The sequence below is a fragment of the Chelonoidis abingdonii genome, chromosome 1 (assembly GCF_003597395.2).
Source record: "Chelonoidis abingdonii isolate Lonesome George chromosome 1, CheloAbing_2.0, whole genome shotgun sequence".
NCBI classification, from domain to species: Eukaryota; Metazoa; Chordata; order Testudines; family Testudinidae; genus Chelonoidis; species Chelonoidis abingdonii.
Genome location: NC_133769.1, coordinates 87,087,519 through 87,110,650, shown reverse-complemented (window position 1 = coordinate 87,110,650; position 23,132 = coordinate 87,087,519). Strand labels below are relative to the sequence as shown.

Here is a 23,132-nt window from a genome sequence, read left to right as displayed (position 1 = left end):
CTGCGGGAACTATGGGATAGCTATGGAATAGCTACCCACAATGCAACGCTCCAGAAATCGACGCTAGCCTCAGACCATGGACGCACAGCACTGAATTACTGTGCCTAGTGTGGCCGCGTGAAATCGAATTTATAATATCTGTTTTATAAAACCAGTTTAATGTAATTCGGAATTATCCTGTAGTGTAGACGTAGCCTGTGTCTTAAGAGGCAGGAGTTAATACATTAGAATGACTGCCCTAGTAAAGGGTGCACTAACTGCCCTCACCCACAACTAGGTTTGATAGCGTAATAGGAAGCAACTTCCCTGAGGCAATGCCCAGACAAACTTTGGAAAGGGCATATGTTTAGACTTAAGGTAAATGGCTAAGAGTAATGTAAAGTGAAATGTACAAAAAACACAATCAGTTTAGGAGCTATTTGAGAACACCACATTAGGAGATGGTCTGTGTACCTAATAAGTAGAGATGTACATTAGTTGTTAGAGCTACAAAAGAATCTTCACAAAACAGAAATCCTACCCAACCCACATAATATTAACAATGCCACATCAGGTGTGAATTAGAGAGGGAATTATAAAGAATTAAGACACAGGCAGCAGTGTAGCCTGTAGGACAGGGGATTGGACCAGAAGTCAGGCAATCTGTGTTCTATTCCCAACAGCGTTGCCAACTCTGATTTTATTATGAGTCGCACACTCTTCAGTGTTCTTCTTAAAGTCTCAACTCCTGGAGTCGAGTTATTACATGAGACTCTCAGCTTGCATTTTTTTAAAAAAGCTTCTAGTCCTTGTGGTTGAGGAAAAATGTGAAAATCTGATTCCTGAAGGCTCAAACACAAGGCAGCAAACAAAAAGAACCCCAAATGGACTGTTTTTAAAATCTCATTTTCGTGGGCTTGATTCCTGTTTTGTATATGCCTGGGGTTGGCCCTACTACTGTCCAGCTGTGTGACTTTGGGCAAGTCACTTCACCTTTATATGACTCTATTTCCCCTCACACCCGTTGTCTGTCTTATTTAGATTGTAATTTTTGTGAGTCTGGGACACTCTCTCACTATGTGCTTGTACAGAGCCTAGCCAAATGGAGCCTCAGTCTTGACTGGATCATCTAGGCATTACTAGAATGTACACAATCATTTAGAAAATATAATTGTCTTTGATAACTTTTTTCAAAGTATTAGAAACAAGAAGGTTCTATACCTAACTGAAGACAGTCTAGGCTATCCAAGAGAGGATGACATATACAGAGGATGTAGAAGCATCAAATAAATTAAATTAACTTTTTCATATAATTCTTTATTGTAGAATTTGAAGGGGAAATTCTTTTTCCAAACACAATTTTTTTTGAAAAAAAAATCAGTGGACAAAGGTTAAACTGTCCAAGGATTAAATTAGAGAGAACTCCAGTGCTGCAAATCACCAGGCGTAAGCGGTAATTGTTAGGAGAGTTCTGAAGAAAAGATTGTTTCAAACAGCAGAGATGCTGACTAAAAGAGAGAGACCATACAGTAACCTTTAAAACAGCAACTGTTCCCTGAAAAGTCATTTATGTGGTGCCTGTTTTTAAACATAGGCACCTCCAGGCAGACCAGGACAATTACACCCCAGGTGCTACTAATAGAGAGCCTAACCTCAGTTGCAGTGAAATTGAAATAAAGGGTAAAACATTAGGAAGTGTATAACTGGTAAAATGAAATCCACATTTCTTCTGTGAAAGGAAAGAAAAAAAACCAAACTGTGCTTCACATAGATATTGAGACCAAAAGCTCAGTCAAATAAGTATTTATGCTCTACAGTTGCTACCTATTTATTTCCAAGTGCAAGCCAAGGTGCTGCTCACAATCTCCGAAACCCTAATAATCTGGAACAGAGTTACCAGAGATCATGTATTTCCTACAGCAGAAGTTACAAACACTTGCATCACTGTTGCGCTCAGTTCCTGATATTTAACTCTGCATGGGCAGTGAGGATATTTCCAATGAAGGTCTCACACCTCTGGAATGGGTCCCTGCCCTAAGGCTAATCCTTTTTGGAATCATCTTGAGCACCTGGTCTCAGTGATATCTTGCAACAACGATCTCCAAAAGTTAGCGGTACTTCCTTTTAAATCCAAACCATCATAAAAAGATTGAGGGCAAAAGATAGGACTTCTCTATTTGACCAAGCCTTTGAAGGATTTTTGGTTTAGTTTAATAGCAATGGTTTGGGAGCTTTTGTTATTGAGACTCAAGTTGCATTGCTCACCTTTAAGATGGAGGCTAGTTTTTGTTGCTTTATAATCAATGGTTTTTATAAAGGTAAGGTTCCCTTTGCCAAGCACTTGGGTGCTATTGTTAATTTCTGTGTATCAATAAAAGGATGTTTCTTTTCTTGGGTACCTGTGATCTGTGTGACACTAACAGCCTGAAGTTCAAATTCCTGTTGCCTGCATCTCTTTTAGGGCAGTCTACAATCTTGGTTTGGAATTTAGCATCCACACCCTAAGATATTATACCAAGTAATAATCATGTTGTTCAGATAGTAAGTGAAGTCTAAAGGTGATTTATTGACCTTTCCCACATTATAGTTTGTACACAACTCTGCAGTAAAGGTTTTTAAATAAAAATAAGGAAGCCAAATGATCATCTTGTCAATACTGAAAGAGCCCTATGTGCACAGTTTTTTATTCTCTGTAACAAATTACAATCCATTATTTGAATCAAACTAAGAAACGATCCCATTAAAAAGGACGACAGACATAGAGGACACAGTTTAGGGTAGTTCCCAGAAGAATGCTAGTATTACTGAGAAGTCTTTGGCAAAAGAGCTAAAGGATAGATTCCAACAATGATTTATTGGTACTTTTCTGGTGGTCTACAAAAAAACAACAACCAAGGACAGACAGGGAATGTGGTGGGGGAAGAGCAGGGGAACTTGAGAACTGTGACTAGCATAACAGTAACAGCACCTTTTCAATAGAGCTGTGCAAACCTTTCCTAGCTCTGACAAGCTTTTCGCTTCAAAGATCTGACAGGCTTCTAGCTTCTATGAAACTTTTAGGAATAAGTTTCTCTCGGAGTTCTGACATCTCTGAACAGGAATGCACTTTTTAGACTACGTTTCAAGCCTTTATTATAAAACTTGACCAATGAATAGGTTTTTGTAGGTTGAAGGAACTATTACAAAGCCCTTGCAAACCCATATGCAATACAAAGCTTGCCAGTTTCACTTTGAGTTTTGCTTTAGCCATAATAGGGTTTAAAAACAAACCTGAAATTTAATTGCTTAAGACACTGACACGATGGGTGCCAATACATACGGTAATACTTAAGGTAGATAAAGTGAAATTCAGGAGATGCAATAGAACTGTATTGAACAGATTATTTGGTTCACTAGCTGTCTTTTTGTTCCATGCCTAGCACCTAGCACAAAGGGCTCCTAGGCGCTACTGCAGTACAAATAATAATGAAGCCAAGAAGAGGGGGGAAATCATGAGTAGACCTAAAAACAATGTTTTTCAGAACTTTTAAAATAGAAAAGGTTAAAAAAAAATTTCACTCCACTACATAAGGGACCTGAGAGGGGGAGGGAGGCACGTACAGGAGGTGCATTTTACTTGATATACCTAGTAATCTGGCAGCAATAGCGTAGTTAAGCACTGTAATGAATCTTTGGAGCTATAATTCACTTCACTGTTGATTAAGTTCTCTCTTGTAATTTCAGCTCCTTCACAGCACATTTTCACTCCCACAACCTTCCCAAGACACTGCTGTCTCCTTTGGTTGAAGTGTGGGGCCTATATTATTATTTACTGCAAGGGGACTACTCGTGCTTAAAATTAAGCAGGTACTGAAATGGTTTGCTGGATTGGGGCCAGCATGCTCAGAGCCTTCAACGATGAAGTCCATAAAGAATACTAATTTTATAAAAATGGAAATTCACTCTTTTGAGGAAGTCACTGCCATTGTTGTGTTTTTTTTTTTAAACTAAACAGAAAACACTTTTTCTAGTAGTTTTTTTTTTATACACCTGTCCCAGATCCTTCCCAACAACACAAGAGATCCAATTAAAAACAGTTGGTGAGCACCAAACCTCAAAATAAAAATAAAAAAATAAATAAAAAAGTTAGCTCTCTTTAGAATTCTGCTCTCACAGATGTCTCTCTCAGCATATTCAACAAAACTGATTGAACAATCGCTTCCAAATGCCTTCTAATTCCCAATTAAGATATTTTTAGATGTTAAATTGTGGTTCAAGAGAAAACAGCATGTCTGAATTATTTCTTGTTTAACAAGTTCAAATCTCTTGTTCTCTGTAGCTACACATAAAAATATACACCCAGAGATTACCTTATTAGTAGCAGTAATACTGGTTTGTAAAACATGGACAAGGTATATGCAGTCATTGTGTCCTTAGAAGTACTGCCTAGATATCATTACGATGTCTGTATTATAGGATGCTGACTCTAATATGATTTATTTTGCGCTATTTAAAATATTACTTAATCTTACAGCTGTTCAGAAAGTCTCCTTCAAAACGAGTTTTCAACAAAACAGAAAAAAATTGGCAAAAAAAATTGCAATAATTTGTTTCTGTTTGGCAACCAGTTCAATTTCGTACACATTCAGAATGCTTTTATCAGCATCTACATGCTATACAAACATTAACCGATTAAACGAAATCCTCAACAATCTCCCTGTTAGGTATGTTTGTAAAATAAGGATAATACTATGGAAGAAATTGACACACAAACCTAATGTCTACACAGCAAAGAAAAACAGTCAGCTAGCCAGTGCCAGCCGATTAGGGCTTGCGGGGCTTGAGCTGAGAGGCTGTTTCATTACTGTGGAGACTTCTGGGCTCAGGCTAGAAACCAAGCTCTGGGACCCTCCCACCTGGCAGGGTCCTAGAGCCTGGGCTCCAGCCAGAGCCCAGAAGTCTACATAGCAATGCAAGAGCCCCACAGCCTGGGCCTCGGGAGCCCAAGTTAGCTGCATGGGCCAGTTAAGGGTGTCTAGTTGCACTGTAGACGTACCCAATGGTACTTAGGCACCTAAACAAGCTCCATTTTTAGCTCCACTGTGATCCATTGAACTCCTCCTCAGCTGCCACCTGTCCATAGATGCCTAAAGTCACTCAGTGCTAGGGGTGCCACCAATCTCGTTTTTACCCGGACAGTCTAAGTTTTGGCTTCTGTGTCCAGGGGCCATTTAGGGTTGCCAGGTACCTGGTTTTCAGGGACCTGGCAGCCCTAAATGGCACCCAGTCCAGGAGTCCGATTACTGCGGAGCTGGGGGAAGTATCAAGTCATTAACTTGTGCCAGCGCCTGTTCAGCTGGGATCACCTCCTACCTGTAGACAGGCTCCTTGAGAGGATCCAGCAATTGATGGGGGGGGAAGGGGGAGAAGGGGAGAGGGAGGTGAGAAAGAGGAGCGATAGAGGCCAGGCCTTGGGAGGAAAAGGCTGAGCGGGGGCAGGCCCTGGGGGAAGTGGCAGAGCAGAAGGGTGGGCCTCCAGGATCTGGTTTCTAAGTAATTAGAAAGGTGGCAACCCTACTTAAATTTTTGAAGTATAAAGTTCCCTCAGTGCCTAGGTTTCTGCCTCTGACTGTGCACACAGTGGTCTCTCTCTAGGAGTCCAGGCACCTATCTCCTGCCTAAGCCCCTGAGTGATTCCAACCGAGGGAAGGATTCGAATACTAAATTATGTGTGGGGCCCAGTCTGGCAGGTATGCTCAGAGGCCTCCTAACTCCACATAAAACAGTGTGGGGAGAAGAGGAGCACCTCTCCCCTTATAAAATGTAGTCTATAGTGGCTAGAGTACTAACAGGGGATGTCGGATGTGGGAAACCCCCCAGTTCACATCCCCTCTCTGTCAGAGGATAAGGAATTTAAACAGGGATCTGCCACCTCTCTGGCGAGTGCTTGAACCCCTGAGCTACGGAACAGTTTGACGTAGGGCTCCGTCTGTCTCTTCTGTTGAAGTTGTTCCATTTTAATTGAGTAATTGAATAATTAAGTATTAACTGGGCCAAATAAAAAAAGTTACAATGACTCTATAGACTAGGTGTTAGAGCACTCACCTGAGAGGTAGCAGATCTCCTCTCATCAGGAGGGAGAAATTGAACTGGGTGCCTCTCTCATCCCAGGTGAGTACCCCAAATACTGGGCTAAAGGTTAAAAGTAGATTTGGCAGAATTTTTTTTATGATTTTGATGGAAAATATCAATATGTAAGGATTTTTCCATTTTTATCAATTTAAATATTCACAGTTGTAGGAAGTTATTAGGGGAGGGGAGGTCAGACAATGATTTAATGACAGACAGATTCAAGAAGTTAAAGCTTTAGAACCACTAAAACACAAATTGTCAACATCACGTCAAACATAAAAGTAAATATCCTTAAATCAAATTTCTCAAGCAACATTTGTTCTTGTTTCGTCTATGTGTAAATTTTGGATTAATATAGAAATATTTTTTCATCGGTTGAGAAGTGTACGTGAAATAGACATTTACTGATAAAAAACTAATCCTTCCAAGCCTAACTGTATAGCTTGCTATAAATGTAACTGCACAGTTACAGGGTCAGTGCTAGTGGATCTAAATGCAAGTTCAGGGTCTTATTTAGTTTTCCCTATTAAAAAAAAAAAGGTGTCTACCAGCTCCCCCAATAACATAAAATATTGTCTTTCAACTCTGATGCATTTTTGTTTTAAAAGCAAGCTAAGGTGAACCTTTCAGATCATTATGAGCATGTGAAATAAGGGGATTATAATCAAAAGAGGTTTGCAACCTTAACTGTAGCAATCACTGCTAGAGGATAAAAAAGGGAAAATAATCCCAGGCAGGAGGTGGCAGAAATGGAATGCAGATAGCTGTGTGATTTGTTTCATTTAAAACAGTAAATGTAAATAACGTGTCCTGCCCCTTTAAATAGCCAAGTAAAATAACAGCTTCTTATCAACGATAGCAAATAAATGTATATGTAGAAGCTTTCTTCAGACAGCAAGGAGGAAAAATACTGGTTTTCTCTCAGCTTCAGCCCTCTTTTCTTTGGAGCTACTGGGATTCATATACTGCTGCTTAGAGAATCAGCTGCCTGCTATTACTGAGGCTTACCTGCAACTAGAGCTGGTTAGAGAAGTGTAGGGCTGGCTGGCTGCTTGATTAATTAACTCTATACCTGCCATAGCCTAAATCCAGAGGTGAAAGTAAACCAGTACAGTACGGCATACTGGCAAGAGCCAGTACACCATGCCGGACCACACTGGCTTCCGCAGCAGGGATTTAAAGGGCTCTGGGCTCCTCCGGCTGCGGGCAGCCCAGAACCCTTTAAATCCCGCCTGCAGCTCCGACGGCCGGGCTGGGGCCAGGATTTAAAGGGCTCGGAGCTCCCGTGGCTGCGGGCAACCCAGAGTGCTTTGAATCCCGCCTGCGGCTCCGGCGGCCAGGCTGGGGCTGGGATTTAAAGGGCCTGGAGCTCCATGGTGGCCAGAGGCCCGGGCCCTTTAATTTACCCCTGAGCCCCGGGGGCTCCCAGCCACCTCTGCAGCTGAGAGCCCCGGGTTGGTTTAAAGGCCCTTGGGCTCCCAGCCACAGCCAGTGGACCAGGGCCTTTAAATCTTGAGAGGCCCCGCCGCTTCCGGTTGAGGCCCCGCCCACCTCAGGAATCCAGCAGTATCAGTAAGTCCAGTAAATTACTTTCACCCCTGCCTAAATCTCTTCACCTCCTCATATCAAATATTTTATTGCACATAGCTGTGGCTACAGAAGAAGAGAGCAACTGGGCTCTTCATTAAGTATCTCTACACATACTAAATTACAAATGAAGGATGAGATTTCCAAAACTGCTCGATGTTGGCCTAACTACACCCTTGCTGAAGTCAATGGGAGTTTTACCATTGACCTTAATGGCAGCAGATTTAGGCCAACTCTGAGCAGTCTGAAAATCCCACTTGAGATGGTTAAATGCAGAGATTAAAAAGCATTCTGAATAAAAAGTGCATTAGTGGCAATTTATTCCCTTCAGGCCCATGGCTTTAACACTGATTCCCTTAAAAAAATTAAAAACAAATCAAACCAGCTGCTCCCGTAAGAGGGAAATATGAAGGAACACTGAAAACTGCTTGTCAAGTATCAGAGGGGTAGCCGTGTTAGTCTGGATCTGTAAAAGCAGCAGAGAATCCTGTGGCACCTTATAGACTAACAGACGTTTTGGAGCGTGAGCTTTCGTGGGTGAATACCCACTTCGTCAGACGCAGGCGTCCTGCGTCTGACGAAGTGGGTATTCACCCACGAAAGCTCACGCTCCAAAACGTCTGTTAGTCTATAAGGTGCCACAGGATTCTCTGCTGCTGAAAACTGCTTATCTGCTGCTCTCGATATTACGAGTTAAGAGTGCTTTGCAAAGTACATGTATAACTGCTTGGCAATGCATCAGCATATGAGTGGATAGAAATCTATTTACAGACAAAGAAGAATCAGGAAGAAAATTCAAAATAAAAGAAAAAAAACTATCCACCAGAAAAAGGTCTGATAGAAGCAACAAGATAGGTTTTCTGTTTACATAGTCACTGCCAAATAGCTAATGATTGCTTTAAAAAGCCTTGCATATAAACTCTTCAGACTACTAACAGGATAAACTGCAATCAAATCCCGGTGCGACTGAGCTGAAATACACTTGGGTATCTGTTCTAATTTTTTTTAATCACAGATATACCACCAACTGAATTAAGAACACATTAAAAAAAAAAAAAAAATCAGAAAAAGTGTAGTGGAGGAGGAGTTTGAACTTGAGAGCAGACTGCACTGCAGGATCAGGGTCTAGGTTTATAATGACCAAAAGTTACTACTGCCTCATGGGAGCTCGGTGACCTGTGTCAAATGAGTTGTGACCTCAGTCCAGTTCTCAGAAGCGAGACTGTCAGATCGTTGTTGACAACCTTAGGAGAGAGGGCAAATACTGAATGGGTCTATAAAGTAAATTATTAACACCCTTTTGCCCTTAGAGGTGGTCTTTCCACATGCAAGGTCAAAGTGGCACACTGATGTGTTGGTGCAAGGAGGCCTGTGCTGTATCTGTTCTGTGGATGAACAGACCACTGAAGTCTCCAGGGGTGAAATCCTGGCCCTACTCAAGTAATAGAATCATAGAATGCCAGGGTTAGAAGGGATCTCAGGAGGTCATCTAGTCCAACCCCCTGCTCAAAGCAGGGCCAATCCCCAGACAGATTTTTGCCCCAGATCCCTAAATGGCCCCCTCAAGGATTGAACTCAACCCTGGGTTTAGCAGGCCAATGCTCAAACCACTGAGCTAGCTATGCCTCCATCCCCAAATCAATTGGAGTTTGGCCATTTACTTCAACGGATCCAGGATTTCACCCCAGGACACGTGGTACAATTTCCAATTGCCATAAGGGCTTGGACAATACCTGTTGAAGTAGTTAACATGGCTACCCCTGGTACTTGACACCAGATGCAGTTATTATGTGTGAGTGTGAATCGAGTCTAATTTAAACATGCTTTTGTCTTTATCTAGTCAAAACTTACAGTAGACTATTTTCCCCCAGGAATGATGCCTCAGGCAAGACCTGTTAGTCTGTATCCACAAAAACAATAAGGAGTCCAGTGGCACCTTAAAGACTAAACAGATTTATTTGGCCATAAGCTTATTCTTAAAAGAATAAATGGACACAAATCGGACATCAGGAATGGTAAAATACAAAAGCCAGTAGGTGAACACTTCAATCTCCCTGAACATTCGCTAACAGATTTAAAAGTAACTATTCTTGAACAAAAAAACATCAGAAACAGACTTCAAAAGAGAAATAGCAAATTCATTTGCAAATTTAACACCATTAATTTGGCCCTGAATGGGGCCTGGGAGTGGCTGGCTCATTACAAAAGCAGCTTTGCCTCTCCTGGAATTGACACCCACTCATCTATTATTGGGAGTGGACTACATCCACCCTGATTGAATTGGCCCTGTCAGCACTGGTTCTCCACTTGTGAGGTAACTCCCTTCTCTTCATATTTCATTATATAATGCCTGCATCTGTAACTTTCACTCCATGCATCTGAAACAGTGAGGTTTTTTATCCATGAAAGCTTATGCCCAAATAAATCTGTTAGTCTTTAAGGTGCCCCCAGACTCCTTGTTTTTGTTGAAGTAGTTGGGAGTCTTAGAGCATCCCTGAATTTTCATACACATACATTTGCTTTAAAAACAAACTGAACAGCATTCACAACATTTCATATTTTTCAAACTGAATTTCTTCATTACTTAAAGAGACAACTGGTTTTCTCTTGGCAGTGGGAATACAAACAAAGATGAAAATTATTATCAGATGGCACACCACGGCAATTCAGAAGGAGCTGGAAACAAAAAGCTGGCCATGACAAAGGAAAATATTCAATACTTGGGATGAAAAATTCGATGAAAGAAATTCCAGAAAATCATGGGCATGAACTTCTCTGGGTCACTCTGACCTCTGTGTGGGTAGATATTAATATCAAGGGTGTGACAGTATGTGTGCATAAAACCAAGTAACTTCTTCCAGGCTTTTCAAGCTCAGTTGCTACCTTCATCAGTCTCTAAGAGCAGGCGGTTAAAGAAAGTTTAATCTCTAATTTAAAAAAAATATAATTATTGCCATCTGTCCAAATCATTTTCAATAGCGCATTTTCCATATCCTATTAAAGACAAGAGCAACAACGAGAAACTGGCTGCAAGTTAACAATGGATCCCCAGGATCATAAAGGCCTATGTTTGTTTGGAATAAAACAAGATTGTGGCATGAGTTTATCACCTTATGCCTAACAGCTTTGGTGAAAGCTAAGAAGGAAAAAGGACCCAAAACAGTATTATGAAAACGCAGTCTGATGGAAAATTACAGGTAATACAATCTGCAAGCTATTTAGAAATGGACATATCTGATGAGGGAAAGCACTGTACAATAGTTTAAGTGGAGAGTTTTGGTTCTTAAATTTAGCAGAAGCAAGCTTTTTTGGGAGGCCGGGGTAGCGGGGAGAGTAAGATCACTGCAACCATATAGATATGCATAGCATGTTTTGGGAGGCAGAAAACTGGTACCAAGACAGCTTATGCTTACAGGCAAGGCTACCACATCCATTAACCCAAAAAGTTTCCTATTTTCAACATCAGTTAAACTCTGGATTAAAGCATTAGGTCCTCACTCAACTCCCATTGACTAGAATGGCACACTGTAAGTACCCTCCCTCTCATCTTGGGAGGAAACCCTCCAAGACAGAGTCGAGGGATGATGACAGGACAGTGCGGGGAAGCTTGCATTGTTGTTGCCCAGGCTGTACCTATCCTGTGGATAAATAAAAGGCCTTCAGTCTCCAAGGGAGTCAAACTGGACCCTTCATCACTACATTTACTTTATTACAAATAATCCATCATTCCTTTCCTCCCCCCAACTAATATTTTTATCTGTTTCTCAGGGGTTGACCAAGTATGGTTACATCTTTCTGGTTACTTAGCTAAAGGAAATAGTTTAAGACACCACAGTGCATTCTTTAAGCTTTTATCGGTGTTGTCAATGCTCTAGGCTTTTCAAAGTGAGAAGCAAATGTAAACACAGCTGCTTAGTAAAACTACCTAAAACAAAAGCTACAAAACAAACATTCCTTTAGCTACAAAAAGGTTGCAAGTTTGTACTCTTAACATTAAACTGAAACATGATTCATATGGAACACCCTGTAGCACTCAGAAAGTCACTTGTCCATGTCACAATAAATGTTTCTTGAGTGCGTGCACAGATCATAATGTCAGATTTCACAGATCTCATTGCAGTTGGAACCAAAGCCAAAGCCCTGAATGTCATATCTGGCTTTCAGGAGCGCTGGGGATGTGGAGAAGAGGTTGGGAAGCGCTCCTACAAGAGTACACTTAATCCTCTCAATAGAGAGAGAGGGCATTTCCTACAGGCCTCAGGCATACTATGAAGCACTAAGCAGAATGCTCCTTGATCTGACAAAGATCAACCCAGTGAGGCCAAAGCCCACCTCCTTCCTCCAAACGTGGGAGAAGCAGGGGTACTGGAACAATTTTTATTGTGGAATTGCTGAGAGCTATTGAACCAAACTGTAAACCCTGTATATAATGGAATCCACTTCAAGCCAGAGGGTGTGGCAGCACCCGCCACACGCCTAGTTCCAGCACCTATAGGGAGAAGACAGAGAAGGAATGAACCCTGCTGCCACCTGAGCATGCAATTAAGATGAGAGGTGGAGGAGAAAGAGGAGAGAGAGAAAGAATACACACCCTACTGTCCCCACCACTTTAAGGCATGTCAGTGAGAGAAGGAAGCCACCTGCTGTTACCCTTCATGATCTCAACATAGGCATTGATGAGAAGACCAACCTTATTTCCTGAGTACACTAAGGGTGGGTCAAGGCAGGGCAGGAACAGGATGAAAAACACTTCAGCAGCAGCAGCAAGGAGAGAAGGTAAACCTGACAAAGCCCAAATGTGACTAGTGCTGAACTAGAATTCTTCCAAACTATGTGACCCAAACACAGCTCTGATGTTGAGAGCAAACTTTAGAGCTTTATCAGCAACAAATTTGTTTTCTGAAATGTATATGCTTTATCCAAAACTCTGTCCCTTTGTATGTGTTTTACAGTCCACACAAGACAAAACTGCAATTCAAAGAAAAAATTTATATATAAATCCAAATTTACAAATTCCAAACACAATTTGAGATCATACACTTCAGCAAACAGACCATGCATTAGAAAATAGCTCTTGTTTATTAGTGGGAAGAAACACAATCCCCTCTCAGGTAGATCTTATCTGACTCCATTCCCAAAATTCACTAACATAAGCTAATAAAGCAGGTTAACAATTGCTGTTCCACAATTCCAATTTCAACCTCAGACTTATCCATTTTGATATGCCAGGTTCTTCCAGGCAGAAACAAACAAAAACCATACTGAAGAGAGGTGGGTTAAAAGAGGTTTTAGAAATAAATACTTTTACACAAACGTCCAAAATATAGAGAAAAAAATTAATAAAGAGAAGACATTCCTGAACAGAGACCAGAATACAAAAACATTCTATCAAACAAACAAAATTGCCTCCATAACATGCATTCTCCATTCCATATAAACACGTCAGGTAATGGATTGCTGTTCCTAGAAAGAATTACATTTTGTTGCCAACAGCTGTAGCCTTTCAGAGGAATCAAACATTATATAGAAGATTTACACTTTTGACAAAGTCATAACATTATCCACAGTAGAAAAAGAACCTTTTCTTACAAAATAGCCCTACTAGATTGCCCTTAATACCGAGCACAATAGTAGGTTTTATGTTTAAAAGGTGATATTCACCCAAAGGTGCTTGAACTAGGGGTGCTGCCACACCCCTGGCTTGAAGTGGTCTCCATCATATATATGGTTTACAGTTTGGTTCAATAGCTCTTGGCACTCCCACTATAAAAATTGTTCCAGTGCCCCTGAATTCACCCCTTGAGTGCTTAAATGAGGTATGAGCCAGAATTGTTTCACCCTAGCTACTTTACAAAAAAGAAATGACACCAGCAACTTAACAAGTTACAGGCACCTCCTCTGAACTACATGACTATGAATCTCTCTGCTGATTCTTTGGCTTTACAATCATGCCATTCCATTTGAAAAAAAAAAGTTTCTTTGTTGCCACATGATCTAGCCACAAAAAAACAAAAGGCAAAAACCAAAACAACAAAAAATACCACAGAGGAAACTGACTATTCACAAAGGGCTGTCAAATGCCCAAAGTAAACATATGGAGTGGGATGGGAAAAGAAGAATATATTGTCATATCATGTCTTTCAGGTCTAGCAATCGTATACACCCAATCCCATACCTACATGCATGCACGTAGACTCAAGCATGCAGCAGGGATACCCCCTTTCTTATGTAGTTGTAGGACTGAGGCCTTTTAGTGTTTCAGTAACAACAGTAGGTAAAATATTTCCAAGCAGAATTGTCAGTTAACTGACTCCCTTGTGCTATTAAAACTCAGAGGTGTTGCAAATTTTTTTGTATATTTACAAATGAACAAACAGACTTATAGGGCCAAATTCTGTGCTGACCTACAGCTACACTCTGTGCAGCTATTCCACTACTATCACAGTGAGTTATAGGAGTTCTACATCACTACATAATTCGGCCCAGAGTGATTTGCCCAATGCTACACGAGTCAGTGGCAGAGTCTTGTTTAAAACTCAAACTCCTGCTTCTATTTGACAGCTACTCAGTCCACTAGAGTACACTCATAGAGCTTTTGGAAAACCTCATTACAAATCTTATAATAGTTGTTCTAAAATTCCTGTAAAAATTTTTACTTGGAAAGTGGAAAAATAATAAAACAACTTCTCAGCAATTGAAGCAGCACTCTTATGACCGTGAAACCACCAGAATTCATTTCCTGAGTCAGAGATAAAATGAGGTTGATTTAGTGAAACAAAATGTTCAATAATTCAGAGTTCTGCTTAGCAAGACATTTAACAATGTTCACTTTTTTTTTGCTTCTTTGGAGGGGGGAGACCAGTACACTGAATTTAGCAGTCTTAAATATGATCAAAAACAAATCTTGCTCAGCTATGAAATTTAACCTGCCTTCAAGGAACAAATTATTATATGCCAACAGGCTCCGGTTATGTAAATAGATCTGCACAGTTTGGGGCTATGTGGCTTGATCCAACAAAATCCAGGCAAATCCTGACTTCAGTGGGACCACTTCCAAGGGTAAGCATTTCTCATATTAATAATGATTTGGTTCATAAAATAAATTTCAAATTATCAGAGTGTAAATAATGTTAAACATGTATCCTGCAGGTTCTTTTCATTCTAGATGATTTCTCTCAAACATATTGTCATTAACAAACTATGATTCACAGAGGATAATGCTCCCACAAAAGTCAATAAGAGCCTTTCTATTGACATTGAAAGGAGTTGGCTCAGGATCTTACCTACTATGGCCTTGACACAGAAGAGCACTTAAACCTGTGTGTTAACTTGAAGCACAAGAAGTCCTATTGACTGCAATGAAGCTATTTACAAGCTTAAAGTTAAACACGTGCCTAAATGTTCTCCTTAATCATGGCCCGAACTGAATTGAATCAATCTGTCAGTTTAAAGTACTTTCTTGTTTTCTAGACTGAATTATTTTCACTTTTTGAAATTTCTCTTGTAATAATTATGAAGCCATTACACATGCCATTTCATCAGAACAATCAAGATCTTAGTATAACGAAGCAATGCCCAACAATTAATTGCTGTACCCAAATGAACCCCACTTCTCCTACACCTAGACCCCCTCTGCTGAGCCCCAAATACCTTCACCTGGATCCCCTACAGAGTCCCATTACCCCTGCACCTGGAACCCCCCAATGAGCCCCTGTGCATCCAAATCTGCCACTGAGCCGCCTGCACCCAGATTACACCACAGAAAACTCTCTTAACCCCACCTGGATCCCCCCACAGTAAGTCCCTCTGCACTTGGATCCTGCTGCTGGGCTGAGCCTGCTCACTCACACCTGGTGTGCCTGGCACAGGGGGGCAGGGCCGGGCCCCAGGAGGTTTCTGGGACAGGCCTGGCCATTGCATTATGTCAGGGTTGGGTGGGGCCTCACTGCTGAGTCCCTGTCCCAGGGTGGGGTGGGGGGAGGGAGGCTGCAGGATAATCTCCCACCTCCATGCAACCAGTGGCCTACTGGCCCTACTGCCATGTTGGAGCCTCCACATTTATTGACAAATAAAATTTGCAGAATTTAAAAAATATTTGTGCGCAGAACCCTTCAGGAATATGGGGTGCTGTGCAGCTGTGATGGTGGGACTGTGAGGAAGGTGGTGGGCAGTGGGGAGGTCTATGGCTGGGGAGTGCTGGGCAAGCGGTGTGGTATGCAGGGTGCTGTGCAGTTGTGGTGGGAGGCCAGCATAGGAGGTCTCTGCGAGGGGTGGGGGCTGGGCATAGAGATCTGTGGTGGAGGTCTCTGGCTGAGGGTGCGCTGGGCATAAGGGTGGGGCACTGGGCAGGGGGGTGGTGCAGGCCCATCCTCAAGGGGAAGGGGCATGCTCGCAGCATAGGGCTAGGCAGGCCGGTGTGCATCTGGCAGTTGCAGGTTTGTAAACAGTCCCCTCCTGCTGGGCTATGAGGAGCAGGGCTGCTCCCACTGCACTGTGCCTCATTGCCCCCAGCCTGTCCTTCACTTTGGAGACTGATCATCCCACCCCCCTGCACCTTGCCCCATGGGGGCCCACAAATATGTCTGGTGACGGACCCACAAAAAGTTAATCTGACCTTGACTGGTGGTATTCCCACTCTTCTCCCCCCCCGCCCCCGAAGACTTTTTACATCTCATCAAATCTTTGTCTCTCAGACTCATAGGTCAGAAGGGACCAATATGATCATCTAGTCTGACCTCCTGCACAAAGCAGGCCACAGAACCCTACCCATCCACTTCTATAAAAATCCCTAACCTATGCCCGAGTTATTGAAGTCTTCAAATTGTGGTTTGAAGACCTCAAGCAGAGAATCCACCAGCAAGTGACCCATGCCCCACGCTGCAGGGGAAGGCGAAAAACCTCCAGAGCCTCTGCCAATCTGCCCTGGAGGAAGATTCCTTCCTGACCCCAAATATGGCGATCAGCTAAACCCTGAGCATGTGGGCAGGCCCCCACCAGCGTCAGGGAAGAATTCTCTGCAGTAACTCTGATCCCTTCCCATCCAACATCCCATCGCAGACCATTGAGCAGAACACTCTGTTAAAAGATAATCCAAGACAACTGCCACAATTAACTATCCTATCATAATCATCCCTTCATTAAACTTATCAAGCTTGAGTCTGAAAGCCAGATATGTCTTTTGGCCCCACTACTCCTTGGAGGCTTCAGAACTTCACTCCTCTAATGCCGTTAAGAACTTCTGTACTTATTTCAAGTCTGAACTCCTAGTGTCCGTTTGTACCATTTGACCTTGTGTCCTACTTAGTACTAAGCTTTAAATATTCCTCTTACCCTCCCTAATGTTATCCCCTGAATATATTTACTTATAGAGCAAGGCATATTCCCCCGCGCCGTTCTCTTTGGCAGGCTAACAAGCCAACGCTCTATTGTCTCGCTTTTAGGCAGGTTTTCATTCCGCGGTCATCTAGTAGCCCGGTCTCTGAACCTGTTCAGTTTTGAATGGCCCTTCTTAACATTGGGACACCAGACTGGCACACAGTTTTCAGGGTTGAGGGTCTTCACCGCGCTGATACACGCTGGGTATAACCTCATTTTGCTGGGAACCTCGTTTTGATGCCCCTTAAAACCGATTTGCTTTAACAGCCATACTCGCATTGGTGGCTCAGCTATCCTGACGATCACCAATACCCAAGGTCCCTCTTCTCCTCTGTTGTTTCCAACTGAGCGTCCCATGTTTATATTAAAATTCTTATTATTCCCTAAGTGCTAATGACCTTGCATTTTTCACTATATTAATTTCATTCTATTTACTTATTACTTCAGTTACAAGGTCATCCCAGACCTTCCTGTATGGTATCCGGTCCTTCTCTGTGTTAGCAATCCCCCAGCTTGTGTCTACTCCGCAAACTTTGTTAGCACTTCCCGCTCTTTGTGCCAAAGGTCAAGTTATAAAAGGATTATAAGAATTGGTCCAACTCCTTGAGGCAACATCCCACTAGTAACCTCTTCAGCTGAAGTTCACCCTTTCAGTTATGACCCTACGTTGAGTCTCCCCTTTAACCAATTTCCTAATCCACCCTTTTCCAATTTTTCATATTCATTCCCATCTTTCCAATTTAACTACAATTCCCCATGGTTGGAACGTTGTAAATGCCTTACTGAAATCGAGGGTTAAATCTAGATCTCCGCTTTCCTCTTGTCTAACTAATTCTGTCACCTTCTTGAAGAAGGAGATCAGGTTGGTTTGGCCCGATTACCTCTAGTAAACCATGTTGTAATTTGTCCCAATTACCATTGACCTCAATGTCCTTTACTACTTTCTCCTTCAATATTTTTTCCAAGACCTTACATACTACAGATGTCAAACTAACAGGCCTATAGTTACTCGGATCACTTTTTTTCCCCTTTCTGAGAGGAGGGAAGTGCTATTATCTCTTTTTTACAGAAGGCTTAACAGAGGAATTAAGTGATTTATCAGGACTATGCAGAATGTCTGACTGTCTTTGAGTAGGAACCCCATCTCCGAAGTGCCAGTCCAGTGCCTTAGCCAGAAAACTAAACTAATCTCCTCCATGACTATGAATCATGTAGGAAAACAGCCAATAGTTCTGTTAATACCTTTGTCTTTACCACCTAACAGTAAGAGATTGCATGTTTCAGGCCAGAAAGAGTAGAACTAGGAAGCTGGCAAATAAAAATATATAGTTTCTTTAAAATTCTCATAACAGATTTAAGGAAACATTTTATTAGCTATAGTATATGGGACATGTCTAAAGCAATTTTCAGCTGATCATCTTGAAGTACTTTAAAAATACCAACAAGCTAAACCTCACAACAATGTAAGATATTATTATCCCAATTTTACAGACAGGGAAACCAAGGCAGAGAAATATAGTGCTGATTCAACAAAGCACTTAAGCAGATGCTTAATGTTAAGTCAACAAGAACTATTCATGTGTTTACATGCTGTGTTGGACTGGGGTCTATGGACACAAGTCAGTGGCAGTGCTACCCATCCCGATCACCCAGACAACAGTAAATGAGTCTTTGACCCCATCCATGCTGGATTTTTAACCACGTCCACAGTCAGTTTAAGTGGGGTCCCAGCATTCCAAGTTTTAACATGCTTTCTCCAACCATTGTGAATAATTCCATACTACTTTAAACCCACATTAAAAAACTATACTTCTAGAGTTCCACATTGGCCAGCCAAACCATGTCAGAAATCATTTTAGCAGGAACGGTTTAAACTCCTTACAATTCTATTCTATATGAGCTTAAAGTTTATTCTTCTAAGCGCTACAAGTATTTAAACATATATAATGCCATATAATTTAAATAGGATAATTCTATTCTTCATTGTTCTTAATACTCCTTTAATGAGCTAGGAAAACACCTTCCTCCTTTACAAGTCTGTCTTTTCCATTTGGCAAATGTAGAGTTTTTTCCTCTTTCTAGACTTTTTTAAACAACAAACATAGATTTCTGTTCCATTTAAAATACAGAACAAGGCCATTCATGTTTGCATACAAGCAGCACTGGTGATGTCATCATAGTTAGCATCCTATTTTAAGGTTTTCTGCTACTTAAGGCATGATGGGTGCTCCGTTCTCTGACTCCTGCAGTACAGGCTCGGATATTAGGCATGGCTATTTGCTTGCTATCTTGTTTTCATATTCTGTGTTGCTACAATAAAAATAAAAAGGCACACTAATCTAGTCTGGAGCCCTCTTCTAGATTACACACAAGGTTTGGCAATAGGATTATCAAGCAGAGGCAACCACTGGAAACAAAACAACATAGTGGGCATAGATAAAGTACATTAGTCACAAACTATTTGCTATGAGAAAAAACAATTAGAGAAAGAATAAGAACCTGCAACTATTCTTCTAATATCAAACTGTATGTTGCTGAACATACTTGAGGGTCCAGTGCATGTAACTGTAAAGATTATTCAGATGATAAACTAATAAGTAGCAAATGTACTACTAATCTACAACAAGAAAAGACGGTTACTCACCTTTGTAACTGTTGTTCTTTGAGATGTGTTGCTCATATCCATTCCAGTTAGGTGTGCGTGCCGCGCGTGCACGCTCATCAGAAGATTTTTACCCTAGCAACTCCGGTGGGCCGGCAGGTTGCCCCCTAGAGTGGCGCTGCCATGGCGCCTGATATATACCCCTGCCAGCCCATCCACTCCTCAGTTCCTTCTGGCCGGCTACTGCGACAGTGGGGAAGGACGGGGGGTGTGGAATGGATATGAGCAACACATCTCGAGACAACAGTTAAAGGTGAGTAACCGTCTTTTCTTCTTCGACGTGTTGCTCATATTCCATTCCAGTTAGTATTCCCCAGCTTACCTGGTGTGGGTCGAGTGAGAGGTTGCGCGTGCTAGCACGGCAGCCGAAGCCGCGTCATCTCTCTGGACTGCTGCAGGCATGTGTGGGAAGCGAAGGTATGGACGGAGACCAAGGTCGCTGCCAACAGAATGTTCCTGGATGGCACGGTGGGCAAGGAATGCCACGATGAGGCTTGAGCCCTGGTAGATTGCACGTCACATGGCCCGGAGGGCCTGGCCAAGTCATAACAACAGCGCCCGGATCCAGGACGTCACCTCACGAGGAGATTCTCTGGATGAGACGGGCAACGCCTTAACACGGTCAGCTACCGCCAAAGAGTTGGGTTTGCGGAACGGCTTGGTTCGCTCATATAAGGGGAGCACCCTACGGATGTCCAATGAGTTGTAGCTGTTGCTCCCTGCCGAGACGAATGGGGTTTCGGAAGAAAACAAGGTAGGAAGATCTCCTGGTTGACGTGAAGCCGAGACCACCTTAGGGAGAAAGGCAAGGTACGGTCTCAAGCTGTACTTTGTCCCTGTGGAAAACCGTATACGGGGATCCCGTCAGGGCCCGGAGCTCCAACATCCGTCTTGCGGAGGTGATGGCCACCAGGAAGCGGTCTTCCAGAGAGATGAGAAGGGAGCAAGTTGCCAGTGGTTCGAATGGAGGGGACTGAGTCTGGCCGAACCAGTTTAGGTCCCCGGGTGCGGCGGGGTGGCAATCTGGGGTAGAGACGCTCCAGACCCTTAAGGAACCTAGTCACCATTGGTGAGAAAACACCGAGCGGCATCCCTGGTCATAACACGACCAGCTAAGGGTTAATGTTTCTTTTACCTGTAAGGGTTAACAAAGGGAACCAACACCTGACCAGAGGCCAATCAGGAAACCGGATTTTCAAACCTCAGGGAGGAATTTTGGTGTGTGTTCTTTGTCTGTGTCTCTATTGCTCTCAGCTCTGACAAAGGTTTCTCTGCTCGGCTTTCTAATCTTCGTTTCCCAGTGTAAGTACAGGTATAAGACAATACAGGTTTTTACTTTACATGGGTGTAAGTTGCTGGAATGTTTAAATTGTATTCCTTTTTGGATAAGGCTGTTTATTCATTTTCTCTTCTAACCATTAACCCTGTATTTGTCACCTTGATACAGAGGACCATTTTTATGTCTTTTCTTTCTTTTATATAAAGCTTTCTTTTAAGACCTGTTGGATTTTTCCTAGTTGGGCTCAAGGGTTGAGTCTGCAGCTCACCAGGGAATTGGGGAGAGGAAGAAGACTGGGGGGGGGGAAGAGAAAATCTCTTTTGTGTTAGAGTTCCAAGCTTGCATTGCAGGGACCGGGGGAGGGGAAGAAACCGATCGCTATCGAGGGCACAAGAATTGGCAAAGGGGACGGGCCCGGGCATCAGCGAGCGGGAAGCGGGAGGAGAGAAAGAGAAGACAAGGGAGGGGGGGACCTGCGTGGGAGATCCAGGGCACGAGGCGGGGCCCAGGAAGGTGGGCAGACCAGAGGGAGTGGACACGGGAAGGGCTGGACGGGGCGCACATAAGATCTAGCGGGTAAAAGCGGAGGTCATGGCAGGCACCCACAGGGGGATCAAGGTCAGAATTGGGGAAAGCTGACCACCCCTCCTGGTGAAGGGGGAAAGGCCGCCAAGTGAACCTCAGAGATGACACCGCCAGGCCGGGAAGGACCAGAGGAGGCAAGGATATGAGAGAGCGGAGACTCGGTGGGAAGGGCCGACCGCACCACCAGATGGGGAAGCTCCTGCCGAATACACGCGCAGTGGGGCTCCGCCCAGGAGCACTGGCGCAGGGGAGAGCAACGCAGGCGACGGAGCAGCCACCAGGAGCCACGCGGGAGTGCAGCGATCGAAGGCCTGGGTGACGGAGCCCGCGTGGTCCTGAGTGACAGGGCCAGGTGGAAGAGGCAGGGGGACAGGGCAGCCCAGGACAGGGCCAGCAGCATGGAGAACCAAGTGGCGGGTCGGGCGCTGAGACTACAGACAAGCGGGCCTGGCCCGCACACCTCAGAAGGACCTGTGGACGCGCGAACGGTAGAGATAGCGTAGAACAGGGGGCGTCGGCCAAGGAAAAGGAGCGGCTGGCCACCGAGCCCGGTGGTCGAGGACCCGAAAGAGGCAGAACACTGGCATCCTTGCCCGCGGACGCGAAGAGGGCCCGGCGGGACCCCCCGTCCGGAAGAGCGAAAGAGCGACGCCGGTGAAGGGACCACTCGGGGAAAGAAGAGGGCTGTGCAGAGAGCCGCCGGGTGCCGAACCCCCGGGAGAAAGGACGCGAGAGGTGAATGGAGGGGGCGAGCAGAAGGCCAGAGCCAAGGCTCTGACACAGGGAGGAAGGCCCTGGGCCCGCCTCGCTGTTTATTAATACAGGCGGGGGGTTGCGGGTGAACGAAACACCAGCGACGGAAGGTGGTGACAGAACGGGACAAGCAGCGGACCGCCCCAACCGTGGACGGGAGGGTGAGGGAGCTCGCGAGGGGCCACGGGCCCGGTGGGCCGCAGGGACCGGGGGGGCCCCTCACCAGGCTGGAGCACTGGGGGGCGGGACACCGAGGGCTGGGGCATAGGGAACGGGAGCCCCGCGCACACCAGGACGACCAGCCACCACGCAGGGGAGCCAAGAGCCGGGGAATGTGGTGCAACCGGGGCCAGAGAAGCCTGGCGGACGGGACGAGACAATGAGCCAGGACGTGAGGGCGCAGGCGGAGCGAGCGTACCCTGGACAAACGGTGCAGGCCGCCAGTGGGGCCCAAGAGAGTCAGCAGAGGGAGGTGCAAGGGCGCTGCCGGCAGCCGGTATGAGTGGCCGCAAGGGGGAGGGAAGAGTGAGGATATGAACGGACCTGGCCGGAGGTGGGCCAGTAAGGGCACCAAAAACGCGACCTCGAGGTGGGGATTACGTGGTGACGGGCTTCGACATGAGGAGATCGGTCCGAGGCAGAAAAGTGCTGGACCAGTGTGGACGTGGCGGTAAGGGCTTGTGCGCTGCTGGATCCCGGCACCAAGCCAGTCGTCGAGGGATGGAAACATGTGTGCGACGCGCGGGAGGTGGGACGACGTACGACAGCCATAACGAGTGTGAACACCTGCGGTCCGGTAGA

At 44.2% G+C, this 23,132-nt stretch overlaps 1 protein-coding gene and 1 long non-coding RNA gene across 5 annotated transcripts in view; one reads left to right on the top strand and one right to left on the bottom strand.

Annotated features, from left to right (window-relative positions):
* The window catches only part of LOC116821584 (uncharacterized), a 28,810-nt gene extending 24,565 nt beyond the window's left edge, over positions 1–4,245 (top strand). Inside the window, exon 3 of the long non-coding RNA XR_012656090.1 lies at positions 3,703–4,245. This is a non-coding gene — a long non-coding RNA (uncharacterized LOC116821584). The remainder of the gene's footprint in view (positions 1–3,702) is intronic.
* Positions 1–23,132, bottom strand: part of CRADD (CARD and death domain containing adaptor protein) — a 113,807-nt gene that overhangs the window by 75,876 nt on the left and 14,799 nt on the right. The window lies entirely within an intron of this gene.